Source organism: Cavia porcellus, unplaced genomic scaffold (assembly GCF_034190915.1).
Source record: "Cavia porcellus strain 051 isolate PalLab524CR breed Dunkin Hartley unplaced genomic scaffold, mCavPor4.1 scaffold_26, whole genome shotgun sequence".
NCBI lineage: Eukaryota > Metazoa > Chordata > Mammalia > Rodentia > Caviidae > Cavia > Cavia porcellus.
Window position 1 is genome coordinate 23,420,721 of NW_026947509.1, and position 12,269 is coordinate 23,432,989.

Here is a 12,269-nt window from a genome sequence, read left to right on the forward strand (position 1 = left end):
TTGTGTTATTACTTCCTGGTTCCTTGTTATTTTTAAGAGGTCTTTTCTTTCATGATCACACATTGAAAATATATCTTCAAATTTTGAAAGGCTAACTTTAGTTTCTGTCAAGGCATTTTGCCGGCTTTCAATGGAGTTTTTAATTTCCTGGTAATCTCTTTGGATCTGTTTCATGTATTCTAGATTTTGTTTATATACTTCACCAATTTTTCTCTTTCTTTTCTGGATTCCTCAATTCTTCCATCTGTACCTTCTTGAGAGTGGCTTAGAATTTCTTTTATTAATCTTTTTATATCTTGCCTCACTTGGATTAGAATTTCAGTTTTAAGTTCACCTATGAGATCATGAAGGTATTTCTTTATGTCCACTGATGTTGTGGCCAATATTGCATGTTTGCTGCACTGGTTTTCTTCTGTATTTACTCTCCTGTACTTATTTTCCCACGGCCAGTGCCTGGAAGCTTTTTATTATTTCTTTCTCTTGTTATGTTTCTGGTTTCTTTCAGACAAATGTATGGTGGAGATCTCAGGCCCTCTCCATATTTCTTATGGTTTTTCTAAAATGTGCTGGTTGGGGTTTTGATGCTCTCTCAAGTTTGCTGTTATCTGAGGTGCAAGTAGGGATGATTTGGGCTAGTCCTCTTCTCTGAGCCAGTCAACCAGCAAATGCCTTCAGCGTGTTAGTCTGTGCTGTGCAGACATCACAGGTTCAGGACAGTTTCATCCCTGGCTATTGGGTCCCAACCAGGTGCATGACTCAGCCCAAGCAGATCCCACCAGTCCTCTTTGGGCCAGGGGTGACTGACTGACACCACTGCAATTCCAGGTTGAGGCCTGTCCTGCCCAACTCTAATATGTCCTCCAACAGGCCCCATCCACAGTGGGACACAATTTCAAGCACTCACCGTGAGTTAATTCAGTTTTCCACCTTGGCGCCACTCTGCACTATGCTGCGTCCTCATGCCAAAGCCCCCAGACTCACCAACTCCTGATTTTGGAGGCCATGTCCTCAGTGGGACTGTAAATCGTATGACTCCATGGCACACCCAGCATGGCGGGGACCCGTCCCAGTAAGTGTGTCTAGGTCCAGTCTTTCATCCACATTTTTCCTTCTTTTTTTTCCCCACAGTTTCTTCCTGGGTCATGAGAATCCCTCACCTTTCATCTGTTCTCCTCCATGTTGTTAAATTCTAGTGTCTGTGTTGTTTTTCCCACAGAGGCTCTCTACCCAGCTACCTATCAAGCCACCATCTTCAAAACTCCACTCCCTTTCTTTTCTTTTGCTGTTTCTTTTTCCCTTCCCTTCCCTTCCCTTCCCTTCCCTTCCCTTCCCTTCCCTTCGATTCCCTTCCCTTCCCTTCCCTTCCCTTCCCTTCCCTTCCCTTCCCTTCCCTTCCCTCCCCTTCCCTTCCCTTCGATTCCCTTCCCTTCCCTTCGATTCCCTTTCCCGCATTCCCTTCCCTTTCTTCCTTTCCCTTCCCCTCTTCCCTTTCCTTCCCCTCTCTTCTGTTTCTTTTCCAGTGTAAAGATCTATGGGTGAGCTCACAGTTATGAATCTAGTGTTTGGCACTGTTACACCATGCAGTGTAATAATCTTATGTATAAGCCTTGCTCCACAAAGTTTATGGGAAGTTATCTTAGAATTTACAATAAAGTATATCAGAAGCAAAAGATCATCATATTCCACATGTAAAATGTGTGAGATTAATAAACTAAACAATCAAGGATTATAGCTTCATTGAATAGGATAAAACCAGTGTGGAGTAAAGGGTGACCTCAGCAGTAACCATGCTATAATAGTGATACAATTCATACCAGAGAATGAAAAGATAACCCTTACTCCATACCTAAGATTCAATATTATTTTTCTTTGCTTAAATTCATTACATCATTCCATCTGTATTACAGAAATAATTACCATTATTTTAAAAGCTTTTTCAAATAATGCTATATAATCAATTGCTTAAAACTGTTTAATTTAACTCAGTCTGTACACCTTGTGGTGAAAAGATATCATTACAGATAATCACATTTGTATTTATCTAAGAAATACTGTACATAAGACTTCAGTGATAGACACAGCATTTCAAATCTGTGACTCTTAATTATCATATGACACCTGTCAGTCATGAAGGAGAGAACAGGCCTCTGCTAGGTCCCAAACTGCACTGGATATTCCTGTAAAAGCAATGGAACACTGCAAGTCAATCAAGAATCAAACCTCATGAATGAAGCTGTTTTGTTATTTGTGTTTATCTGTTTTGCTTCCTTCTTCCTTATACCTAGAAAATATCTGTCATTTCTAAAATATCTGATAAATAATTGTACAATTAAAACATATAATGTGTGTCTGTTCTTCAGGAGATAATTGTATTTTGATTTCAGCATAACACTTTTTCCAGTCTTTATTTTGTCTGTGTTCCGGGTGATCTCCTGAGAAAAATTTTCAATCTCATTTGTGCAATGATCTCATCACTTGTGAAATTAAATGCAACCAAGTAAATCAACATCTCAGAATTCAGCAAGGCATGGTGACACAGGTGTGAGCTTAGCAATCTGGGAAGCTGAGCGGAAGGCCCAGGAGCTGAAGTCAGTCTGGAACAGAGCACGACCCTTTCTCAAGCAACCAAATACTAAATTATCAGTTTCACACTAACCATATCCAATACCAGATGAGAAAGATGAACCACCTTCTAAGTCTCATGTCAGTCTTCAGCTTCAGGTTGGGGACAGGCAGCTGGTGCTTGGGGAGCATGGTGTGCCTACCACACAGATGTAGGAGGCAGAGTTGCTGATCCAGGAGCTGTGATGTGCAAGGAGCTGTGTTTGGTGGCTCCATCCAGAGTCACTGTGTACCTTTCATCCGATGTTTTGTTCTTGGTGGTAGCCATGAGTACCAAGGGGACGGGACCTCTCCCTGGGTCCTGCCTGTACCACCTGACATTGTTAGCGGGGCTCAATCACTTGAAGGCTGCAGTTCTCTCCCTGAAGCACAGTCAGAGACTGAAGACTCTGCTGCACTACAGGGCTGCCATTCACACCTATTCAGAAGGCAGCAGGAAATAAGAGACCAACAATCTAGCTTCAACACCTTCTAATTTCCATTCTTTCTGTGCTGTACAGAAATCCCAGCTGGATCAGACTGTAACCCCACTGTTTTCCTTCCTCCTACCCCAGTGTAATACACTCGATCTGAGTCCTGTGAACATCTTCCCTGCCTGTGTTTCAGGATTGGAAGTCCTCGCAACTTACACCAAATACAAGGCCACAACACCAGCAAGGATGTCCTCACACGCTTCTCCATTATTATTATTATGCAAGGTGCACCTCTGCCAAGACTGACTTGTCTGTACAAAATCGTCTCTTCATTATAACATTTAAAAAAGGTTCTCTGGGAGGATTCCCAGCCAGTGAGATGTCATATTCATCTGCAGACACAGTACTTACTTTGTGGGCAGGCCCAGGGCTACACTGCCACCCCGGGGCCTGAGCTATAGTTGCTCAGAATTGCTAAGTTCTTTTGTTAGACTTCCTCTTCATTATTTGCAAAGGGATATAGAATACAAGCTTCTACATGTCTTGAGGAGCACAATAGATTACAAATACAGTTGTGTATTTGACGATCTGAAGTGAATTCTAGCTGCATACGATATGAATGGGCCTTTTAAGTTTTAGCTTTCTCTCCTGATAATGGATACGGTTAGTGCAAAGCCAGTAATTTGTTTTTTGTTAGTTTGACAAAGGGTCTTGCTGTACTCCAGCCTGATTTCAACTCTTAATCCTTCTGCCTCAGGTTCCCAGATTGTGGAGAATACAGTTGAGCTACCATGTCTTGATGGATTTTGAACTGTTTAAAACTGACAATTCATGTAAAAGACCTATGACAGGACTACCTTGAACTTCAACTAAAATAAGTGTTGTATTAGGATAGGAGGTTTTCTTAGCTCTATTCTAATATATGTTTGCTTTCTAAAAAGTGATCCATCCAGAAGTAGGCAAATAATAAACCCTTCTTTAATGAATGAGAAGTTTTGCTGCCATGGCGATAGTAGTACTTTGCCATTAATTATGAACTGAACAGTTTTCAAAGCGTGCTGTTGCTCAGGCAGAAGTATTTGCTGAGGATAAGCAGAGTCCTTGATTGTAGAAACAGATTCTTTTGAAAGAGAAGTGGGATATTTGAGCTCAGATGCTGGAAAGTTCTCAAAGTCGAAACCTGTGAAAATTTTCACTTCATTCTTCATATTTTCTCAGTAAAATAGAACTCCAATGAAAAGGTAATCATGTGGGGAGTTGCTGTGTATTTATAACTGATTGTAAAGAGACACAGAAAACAAAAGAATGAACAAAAGTATTCCAGTTAAAAATCAAAAGAAAGCTTGTTTATTATTCTCATATAAGATAAAATAAGCTTTTTAAAAAGAATTAGTAGAGGTAAAGGGGTTACAATGATTAGTTTTGTGTGTCTCCTTGGCTAAGGAGAACTGAGGAGGGAGAGACTTGCTCTAACACTTGTGTAGATATTGCTGTGAATGCTTTGGGATGAGAATGGGATGAGTAGACAGAGCACAGAGAATGGTGAGAGAGTAAAAATACTCTGTGTGACATTCTATGGGATGATATAGTCATTAATTTCTGTCAAAACCTATGTGATATGAAATTGTAAAAATGACATCCAAGATGAACAGTAGACGAGTGACTGTGACATGTGAGAGCAGGGTCACCATTTGCAGCAGGCAGACGACTCTGGCTGAGAATTTTGGTAAAAGTGAAGGCTACAGGATTTGATTTTTGGATTTATATGAAAAATCTCACTACTTTCCTCTCAAGTTTGCTGAAGCCTGAAATAGTGAGGTTCCAAGGACTCCCTTACTTAAAAAGTTTTTAACATAATATTTGTTCAATAAATACTTGCTGGATGAATTGACACAAAAATCCAAAAATTTACTGCTTTGTCAGTCATTTGCTTCTAAAATTCTTCATCCAGCGTTTTTCCCCACTGGATGCCACGGCCAAAGGGTAACTGTTCTCTGTGTCTGTTCTTTTGCAATTTCCCATCAAAATTCTGTCTGTAACTTGCAGCTACAGCTTCATGGATGTGGATGTGTGTAATTACTGATGCCTGTGGATATGACCATGAGCTCAGAAAGGGGCTTTCTCAGTGAGCATCTCACTATAACACTACCCTGTGCTGCCTCAGTCCTAGCTATTTCCTGTGGGAGGTGGTGGCTCTCTTCCTTGGCCTCTGCAGCAGGTGGCTGTGTGAGGCAGAGCTGGGGTTTTTGTTCTCCTCCCCCAACAGTCCTTACACTGTGGTTTCCCTCAGTGCACAGAAATACACTGCTGAGTCCTCCAGCTGTGAAGCCGAGATGATAAGGTGGATGGATTTGCCTGCTTTTTGGAAACGCAAGGAGTAGCGACCTTCTGTTGCATTCTGTGTGTCATAAGAGTTCTGGCGAATGAGTAAGACCATCTCCCCACTGCTGGGCTGCTTGTACCAGAAGAGATTGTAACTTGGTTCACTGGTGTCATAGGTGCAGTATAGGATCACAGCCTCCATCTCCTCTGCTGACACTGGCGACTGGGCTTGAGTTACCTTCTGGGCAATACTGGATCCTGAAGGAATAAAAGAATCAGAGAGTTTAGCTGTATGCAGAGTGGCACAACTTTCCCTGTGTGTACACTGTCATCGCTGTTCCCTATTCACTGAAGTCACAGAGGAGGCCTAGTCCCACTGGATTTTCATACCTACCCATGTCGAGGCCATGAGCAGCTTCAGCACCCCAGAGAGAGACATGCTTGCCTTTACCACCCACAAGGGAAGTGTGTCTTCTTCACATTCAGTGCTCTGCACTGTGATGTGAGCCTGGTGGGGTGGGGGATGGGAGAATAGCTGAGCTCTGCTGAGGTTTCTCAGAAGCAGGAAACAGAAGTTTCCTAGTGAAAGGTGTGGGCGTGAGTCCAGTCACACTGCTCTGTGTTCTGGCTGGCTGTCTCACCCAGCCTGAGCCTCCTTTTAAATCAACCAATTCTGATACATTAATATTGCTATGGTAGCTATTCAGCTTGATAATACATAGGAGCCTATTGAAAGGGAAACTCATTAGAATAACCTCTGTCCTTCCTCACTGCATCTGTGGTGGGCCTCAGAGGTCAGCACGTATTTAAAGGCACTGTGTACAGAGGATTAGGAAGACAGTGTGAGGTGCAGTAGTCATGCATCCCCATGTGTATGCCTGTGATTTAGTCTAAAGGAGAAATCACTGGATCAGTGAAAAGCAAAGTTCACTGAAGCCATCACTGCAGCTCTTTTGATTTAGCTGTTGGTGTAAAAATATCCCTCTCACTTCCAACGTGTGATTGGTTTTCCCTCCTGGGCTAATCAGCACAGAAAGCCTCAGCTGTCTTTCCCAAACTCTTTAGCATATTACATCTAAGTTTTTAAATTTCTGACACAGTATAGCAGTACATAGGGTAATGAACTATTAATTTTAACATTTGTGTTTTGCATATTTTAATATTTTTTTTACATTTTATAATAAAAATAATGGATGCAGTTTTCTAAGAAGTCAGAAACCCATGTGTGATAAGGATTGTAATACAAATTCTGAACATTATAGGAGAGACATCTGAGTAGAAAATGTAAACTCACCTTTAAAGATGATTTCAAGACAAAGATCTCGCCAGTTCCCTTTAAAAGCCTCAGGACTGCTGAACACAGAGAGGCTCCTGGCTTTGGACCCCCTAAGAGGGCATGGGGTTCTTGCTTTGCAGTCCATTCTGCCTCCTGCTTCTCATCATCCAGCGGCTCTTACTCCCAATGCGCACAGATGCCACAGCATCATGTTTGACATGGTAGATGTACGCAGTGACAAATAAAACAGACAACATAATCTATGAAGCCACAGTCAGCTAGCAAAACGTCCTAAGCTTTTTATTTTCACATTTCATGCTTTTGATGGCTTCATATTAGTTACTAATTAAAAAAAAAAAAAAAAAACCACGACAGTCGCTACCCTGGAAGGTCTGTGTCCAAGGAAAGAGGTGGGCTCAGCTCAGGGGAGGGTGTGTTCCCATCCCGGAGAGGTCTGGCCGGCAACACCTGTCCTGCTGCCCTAAAGGATGCAGCTGAACTTCTGTAGTGAGTGGCTGTGGCATTCGGGGATTGATTGGCTGACTGAAAGTCCTTTCTTTGCTTTTTGCTGATGTTTAAATGAACGTCCATAAGGAGCTCAGGACCTTTTCTAGCTCCTTGCTTGCACTTTGGAGTACAGGATGGAGCCTGCCTGAGTCAGTGCCTTCCTGAGAGAGCTGAGTCCTGCCTGGACCTGTGGGCGGGTTCTGCTCCTCCTGTTCTCCTGGGCTGCCCTATGGGAAGAAGAAAGGCAAGGAATGGTGCAAGGTGCCAGGTCCTTATGCTCCAGAATTCACCTTTCATACCATAACAGAGAGACCCACATAAAACTATTCTTCTCTCTGGGTGTGTAAGGGAACCTGCTGATACACTCTCCAGGTCCAAAACCTTAGCCCACAGCCACAGCCACAGGAACTCCAATAGCGTGTGGGTGTCGGTCTTCATTATTCTTCTGGAATAGGATCAGTCTCATCTAGCAGTCTTCAGCCCACAGAGTTACAGAGTTATTCCTATTATCAAGTCCGCCCGTTTTTATTTATGATTAAAGTGGTTTCTCACTTAGCGGTTAAGGTGGCTTCTTCTGATTTCTACACAGGCAGGAAGAAGAGTCTCTGCTTGGGGCCATCAGCTTCCTATCCATTCAGAATTAGCTGAAATGAGGGCCGGGACACAGCTCAGCTGCGCAAGCAGGTGCCCGACAAGCACAAAATGTGTTCTGCCATCTGGCAGCAGCTTCCTAACTACTGAAATTGGGTTAAAAGCTTATACTTTATACTAAGGGCTCAGCCATGTACAGTTCTCTACATAGGTCTTTACTGGAGAATAGATGCACAGTTAGTATGAAGAGGTCAAGTCCGATATTCATGTTCACTGCTGAGTCATTGTTAATAACTGGAATGAGATAAATGTTTATTTAGCAGCAGACTGAATTTAAAATCAAGGGAACTTCCACATTCTCATTAAAAAAAAGCAAAATTTTCTTTTCAGCCAAATCTACCTTCAAGATTTATCTTTTACAGTGAAAACACTTCTTAAAAGGCACGTGTGAGCCAAAGATCAGAGAAAGAGAGAGAAGCTCTGAGTATCTGAGATGCGGTTCTCTCAGCCTCTGCTTCTCCAGGCTGATCCAGCCAGCCACTGTGCTCTTCCCAAAGAACAAATGGTCGCACACAGCCCACCCAGGCCACTTCTGTAAAACTGGGGGTTGAGAGCATTAAAGAACAAGTTCCAGCTCAAAGTGTCCCTCATTTACGTGAAGTGAAACTCTTGCTTCTGGCAGTCAGATTGCTTAGACCACAGCTCTCCCAGAGCCAAAGGGTAGAGCTCAAAGCACCTGGACCCCTGAGGCTGCTGCTCTTTGCTCGGAGATCTGATCCTTCAGGAGTGTGACAAGGGACAGATTCCTAAAAAAAGAAATGAGGAAGTGGGTTCTTTCTATTCCCACTCATTTAATAGCTAATTGTTTTATACTTGAATTTTTCATGTGGTTTCTTCCTTTGTAAAATAAAGTGGGACTAGAAGATCTCTAAAGATCCTTCTAGATGTAAAAATATTTTATACCATTAACAGAGAAAATGTTTATTATATGGTGGCTTTATGAAATATAGAGGCATATGAGGGTGCGGAGAAATTATCCGGTACCATGGAATTACAAGATCATTTTTAAGTTCACATGTAATTTAGTGTCCTTGAGGTTATACTAAGCAGTCCTGTGGTTTCTTAAGAGAGAGATAGAATCTTTATAATGATGTAGATGTAGCATAAAGTTTCACACTAAAAAAATGTGTTTCTAATGCTAATATTTTATAAGTAGAATACATTGATTCCTTATACTAATATTTCTCCCCACTCTTCTGTAACTTAATTTATTAGAGTTTCAAAAGTTATTGTTTTAGCAACTTCATTTTATAGCAGGATTATAAAAAGTATCTTGGGTACCTTCAGTAAATGAAGTATTGAGACCAGAATTTTTGTTTTTTTCTGATTTTGAGACATTATACAGTTGATATTAAAGATCATTAGAGTATTTTACTGATATAAGAATATTAGCATGGATACTTAATGAAGTACTTTAAAATATAGATATTAGTAAATATATTTTTCCCAGTCAAATAATTACCATAAGATAATTTACTCTTCATAAAGATCAATTTCATGTGAGTCTGAATTTTATTTTCAATGTAATTTATATAAAAACATCCCAGTGTATCCTCTGACATTTTCTATAACTTGATAAATGAAAGTGGTTTTGTGATTTGTACATAATTCAGAATATTTGTTTTTATATCTCATCAATTATTGTAGTTATGGATTGTGCAGAGAAAAATTAGAATCAGGACATGGCATGTATTTTATAATATTATTTTTAGAATGCTCACTGGGAGTTAACACAAGAAAACTCAGGAAATCTATCCACAACACCAAAAACACAGAATATTGGGTCAAGGCCCAAATCCCACAGCAATGTCTCATATAAGTCCAGATGAAAACTCAGAGTTCACGACAATGCCTCCCACAAGTCCAAATGGAGGTCCAGAGCCCACAAGAACGACTCACGCCAGTGTCTTTTATGGACCTGTGCTAGGAAGGCCCAAATGTCATCAGTGGAAGCCAGAAAGTCTATGCCAGCAGCATGAAGGAGCTGTGCTGGTAGGTTGTGCATTCTACTCAGGAACCAAGAAGTCACACTCACAACAAAGACCAGGGCTCTCCTGAAAAGAACCACAACCTTCCTCAGCGACACGGAGGTCTTGATCTCCGATGCCAAGCACAGTCAGGTACATGCCAGGCAGCCAGCGTGACTAGTTCATCCTGGAAACCAAGCAGCACACATCTTCCCCTCCAGAGCCAGGAAGCAATGCTCGATGTGAGGACCAAAGCTTCTCCAGGAGCACCAATGGCTCAAACAGCAAGTCCTAGGAGAACCCACAATGCCTCAATGCAATAATGCATTAACGCCCTAACGCTCACCTTCTCCTTCTCCATCTCTCTAGTTATGCTGGCAACTATCATCAGGTGAGATATCTACACTCAGCACCAAACTGATGTAATCCAGCTGGCATTAATTTGATCACCAGCTTTTAATCCATCACATCACTATATTTTCAAGTATAAGGATGTATTAAAATTGGTTCATTCAGAAGTTCACATGCAAAGCATTTTTCATATATTTAAATTTCTATGCTGTGAAATCCAATCTGACATATGGCATCACTTTTAGAGTTCCTAAACTTTTTGCAAGGCACTAATGTGAAGTTTGGGGAGGGCGCCACTTTCCCCACACCTAACCTGTTTGCCAGAAGAAGTGCTGTTCTCAGCAAAGAGGTGGCTCAGTACTGGGGTTGCTTTCAGCAAACACAGGATGCTGTAAAAGAGGTAAAACAGAGCATGGAATTCTGCAAGCAGGGGGACGTCTGTAGACATCCGATCACTGACACTGGATACTTCAAGGTCTTTGACCACAGAGGCACTGGACATTCAGAGAACTTTGACCACGGATTTTTGCTCAGATCTCCTCACCTGAGATCTCTGACATTTATTATCCAAGATCAATAAAAGTCTATGGTTTGTGTGTGCTACCAAGATGGACTTTTCATTCTCTCTCTGCCTGTACTCAGACATGATAAATTTTGTGGCATGTTACCTTTACACAAACCTGGTAGTTTCTGCTGGTCTCTGATCCCTGCAGTTCCTTGCAGCTAATATACTTCCAAAACAGCTTATTGCACTACATATGCATACACATACATTCTGTAATAATCTGTCCTACTTTCAGTTTCTGATAATTTCATAGAAGTGTTCACTGACAACCACTTTTATGTGTCTCGGACTACTAGAGAGCTCTTAGTATGCACATGCACTCAGAATGGAATAACCAGCTCTTCAGTATAGAGGTTACTGGCGATGCCCTTGGACCCAAACATGCATAAGTCCCTGTGTTCCTTACACGCTCCTGTACATGCTCCATTCTCTTATCAGTTTTCACTTGGAGTGCACAAGCTCAAAGGCTGATTTATTAGGAATGTCACAACAGCAACAGCAGAAAATTAAGTCCACTTCTGGGCTCTGTATGGGGCCACGCCTGCAGACCTCACAGGCCACCAACCAGGAGGCTGAGCTTTCTCCCAGCTTCCCTAGAGCTGCCCAGTGGCCCTTGTCCTAGTTCTCAGGGTCTCACTCTTTTGCAGGAAATCCTGTACATTCCCGTAAAATCCGTGCAAGGGTGGGCACACATACACATTTAAACCTTGGCTTTGCTTGTCAAGGTGTTGTTGCGAAGTTTTCTGCTCATCTTCCCATAACATAAATAGTAGAACATCTGGAGCAATACAGATACTCAAAACATAAGCAAGGTCAGCCAATGTTAGCATCAGAAGAAGAAAAGTTCAAGCAGCTCTTTAATAAAGGGTGATGTTTAGAAAACACTAAAAAGCAAATTATAATCCATGATGTGTATGAACACTTAGTACAGATCATCAATGCGCATCATTTACATTGTGGAGTCTCCTCCTTTGGCCGGGTCAGGGAACAAGCTCTGGTGCCAGATACCCCAAGTGGGGCGTCTTCCCTGGCTTCACTAGTTAGCAACCACACAAGCTCAGAACAGGGCTTTCTGCTCCAGAGTCCTCCGTTTACTCCTAAGCAAATTGAAGAAATAATTTCAGTACTTAGATCACATATGTAATCACCTACTCAGAGTGAATGACACTCAGTGACATGAAGGACATTTCCATTATATTTGTTATGGTTTCCAAGACTGAAAATATAAAAATACAACCACAGGATGGGTCTGCAGTAAAAAGTCTGATGTTAGCACAAGTAACAGTGGTACAGTGTTAATGAGGAAACCCAAAGCCATGCATGCTGCAGGGTGAGTCCCCTGAGGCAGGAGCTGTGGCTCAGTCCCAGCTGCAGTTTGGAACCAGGCTGCAGGTGAGCAGTGAGCACTGTGCCCCTACTGCACAGAGGTAGAAGCCAGAGTCTCCTGGCTCAGCGGCTGTCATGTGTAGGGTGCTAGAACGTTCTTTGAAATTAAATGTTGACTGCAGCCTTCCAGCCTGCTTTGTCCCTGGAGACATGACGAACAGACTGACAAGGCCGCCTCTTGCATTTTGCAGGAACCAATGCACCGTGTT

General features: G+C 42.1%; 1 pseudogene; it reads right to left on the reverse strand.

The window, feature by feature from the left end:
* Positions 1 to 4,447: 4,447 nt before the first annotated feature.
* Positions 4,448 to 10,611, reverse strand: LOC101788199 (uncharacterized; annotated as a pseudogene).
* Between the last annotated feature and the right edge of the window lie 1,658 nt (positions 10,612 to 12,269).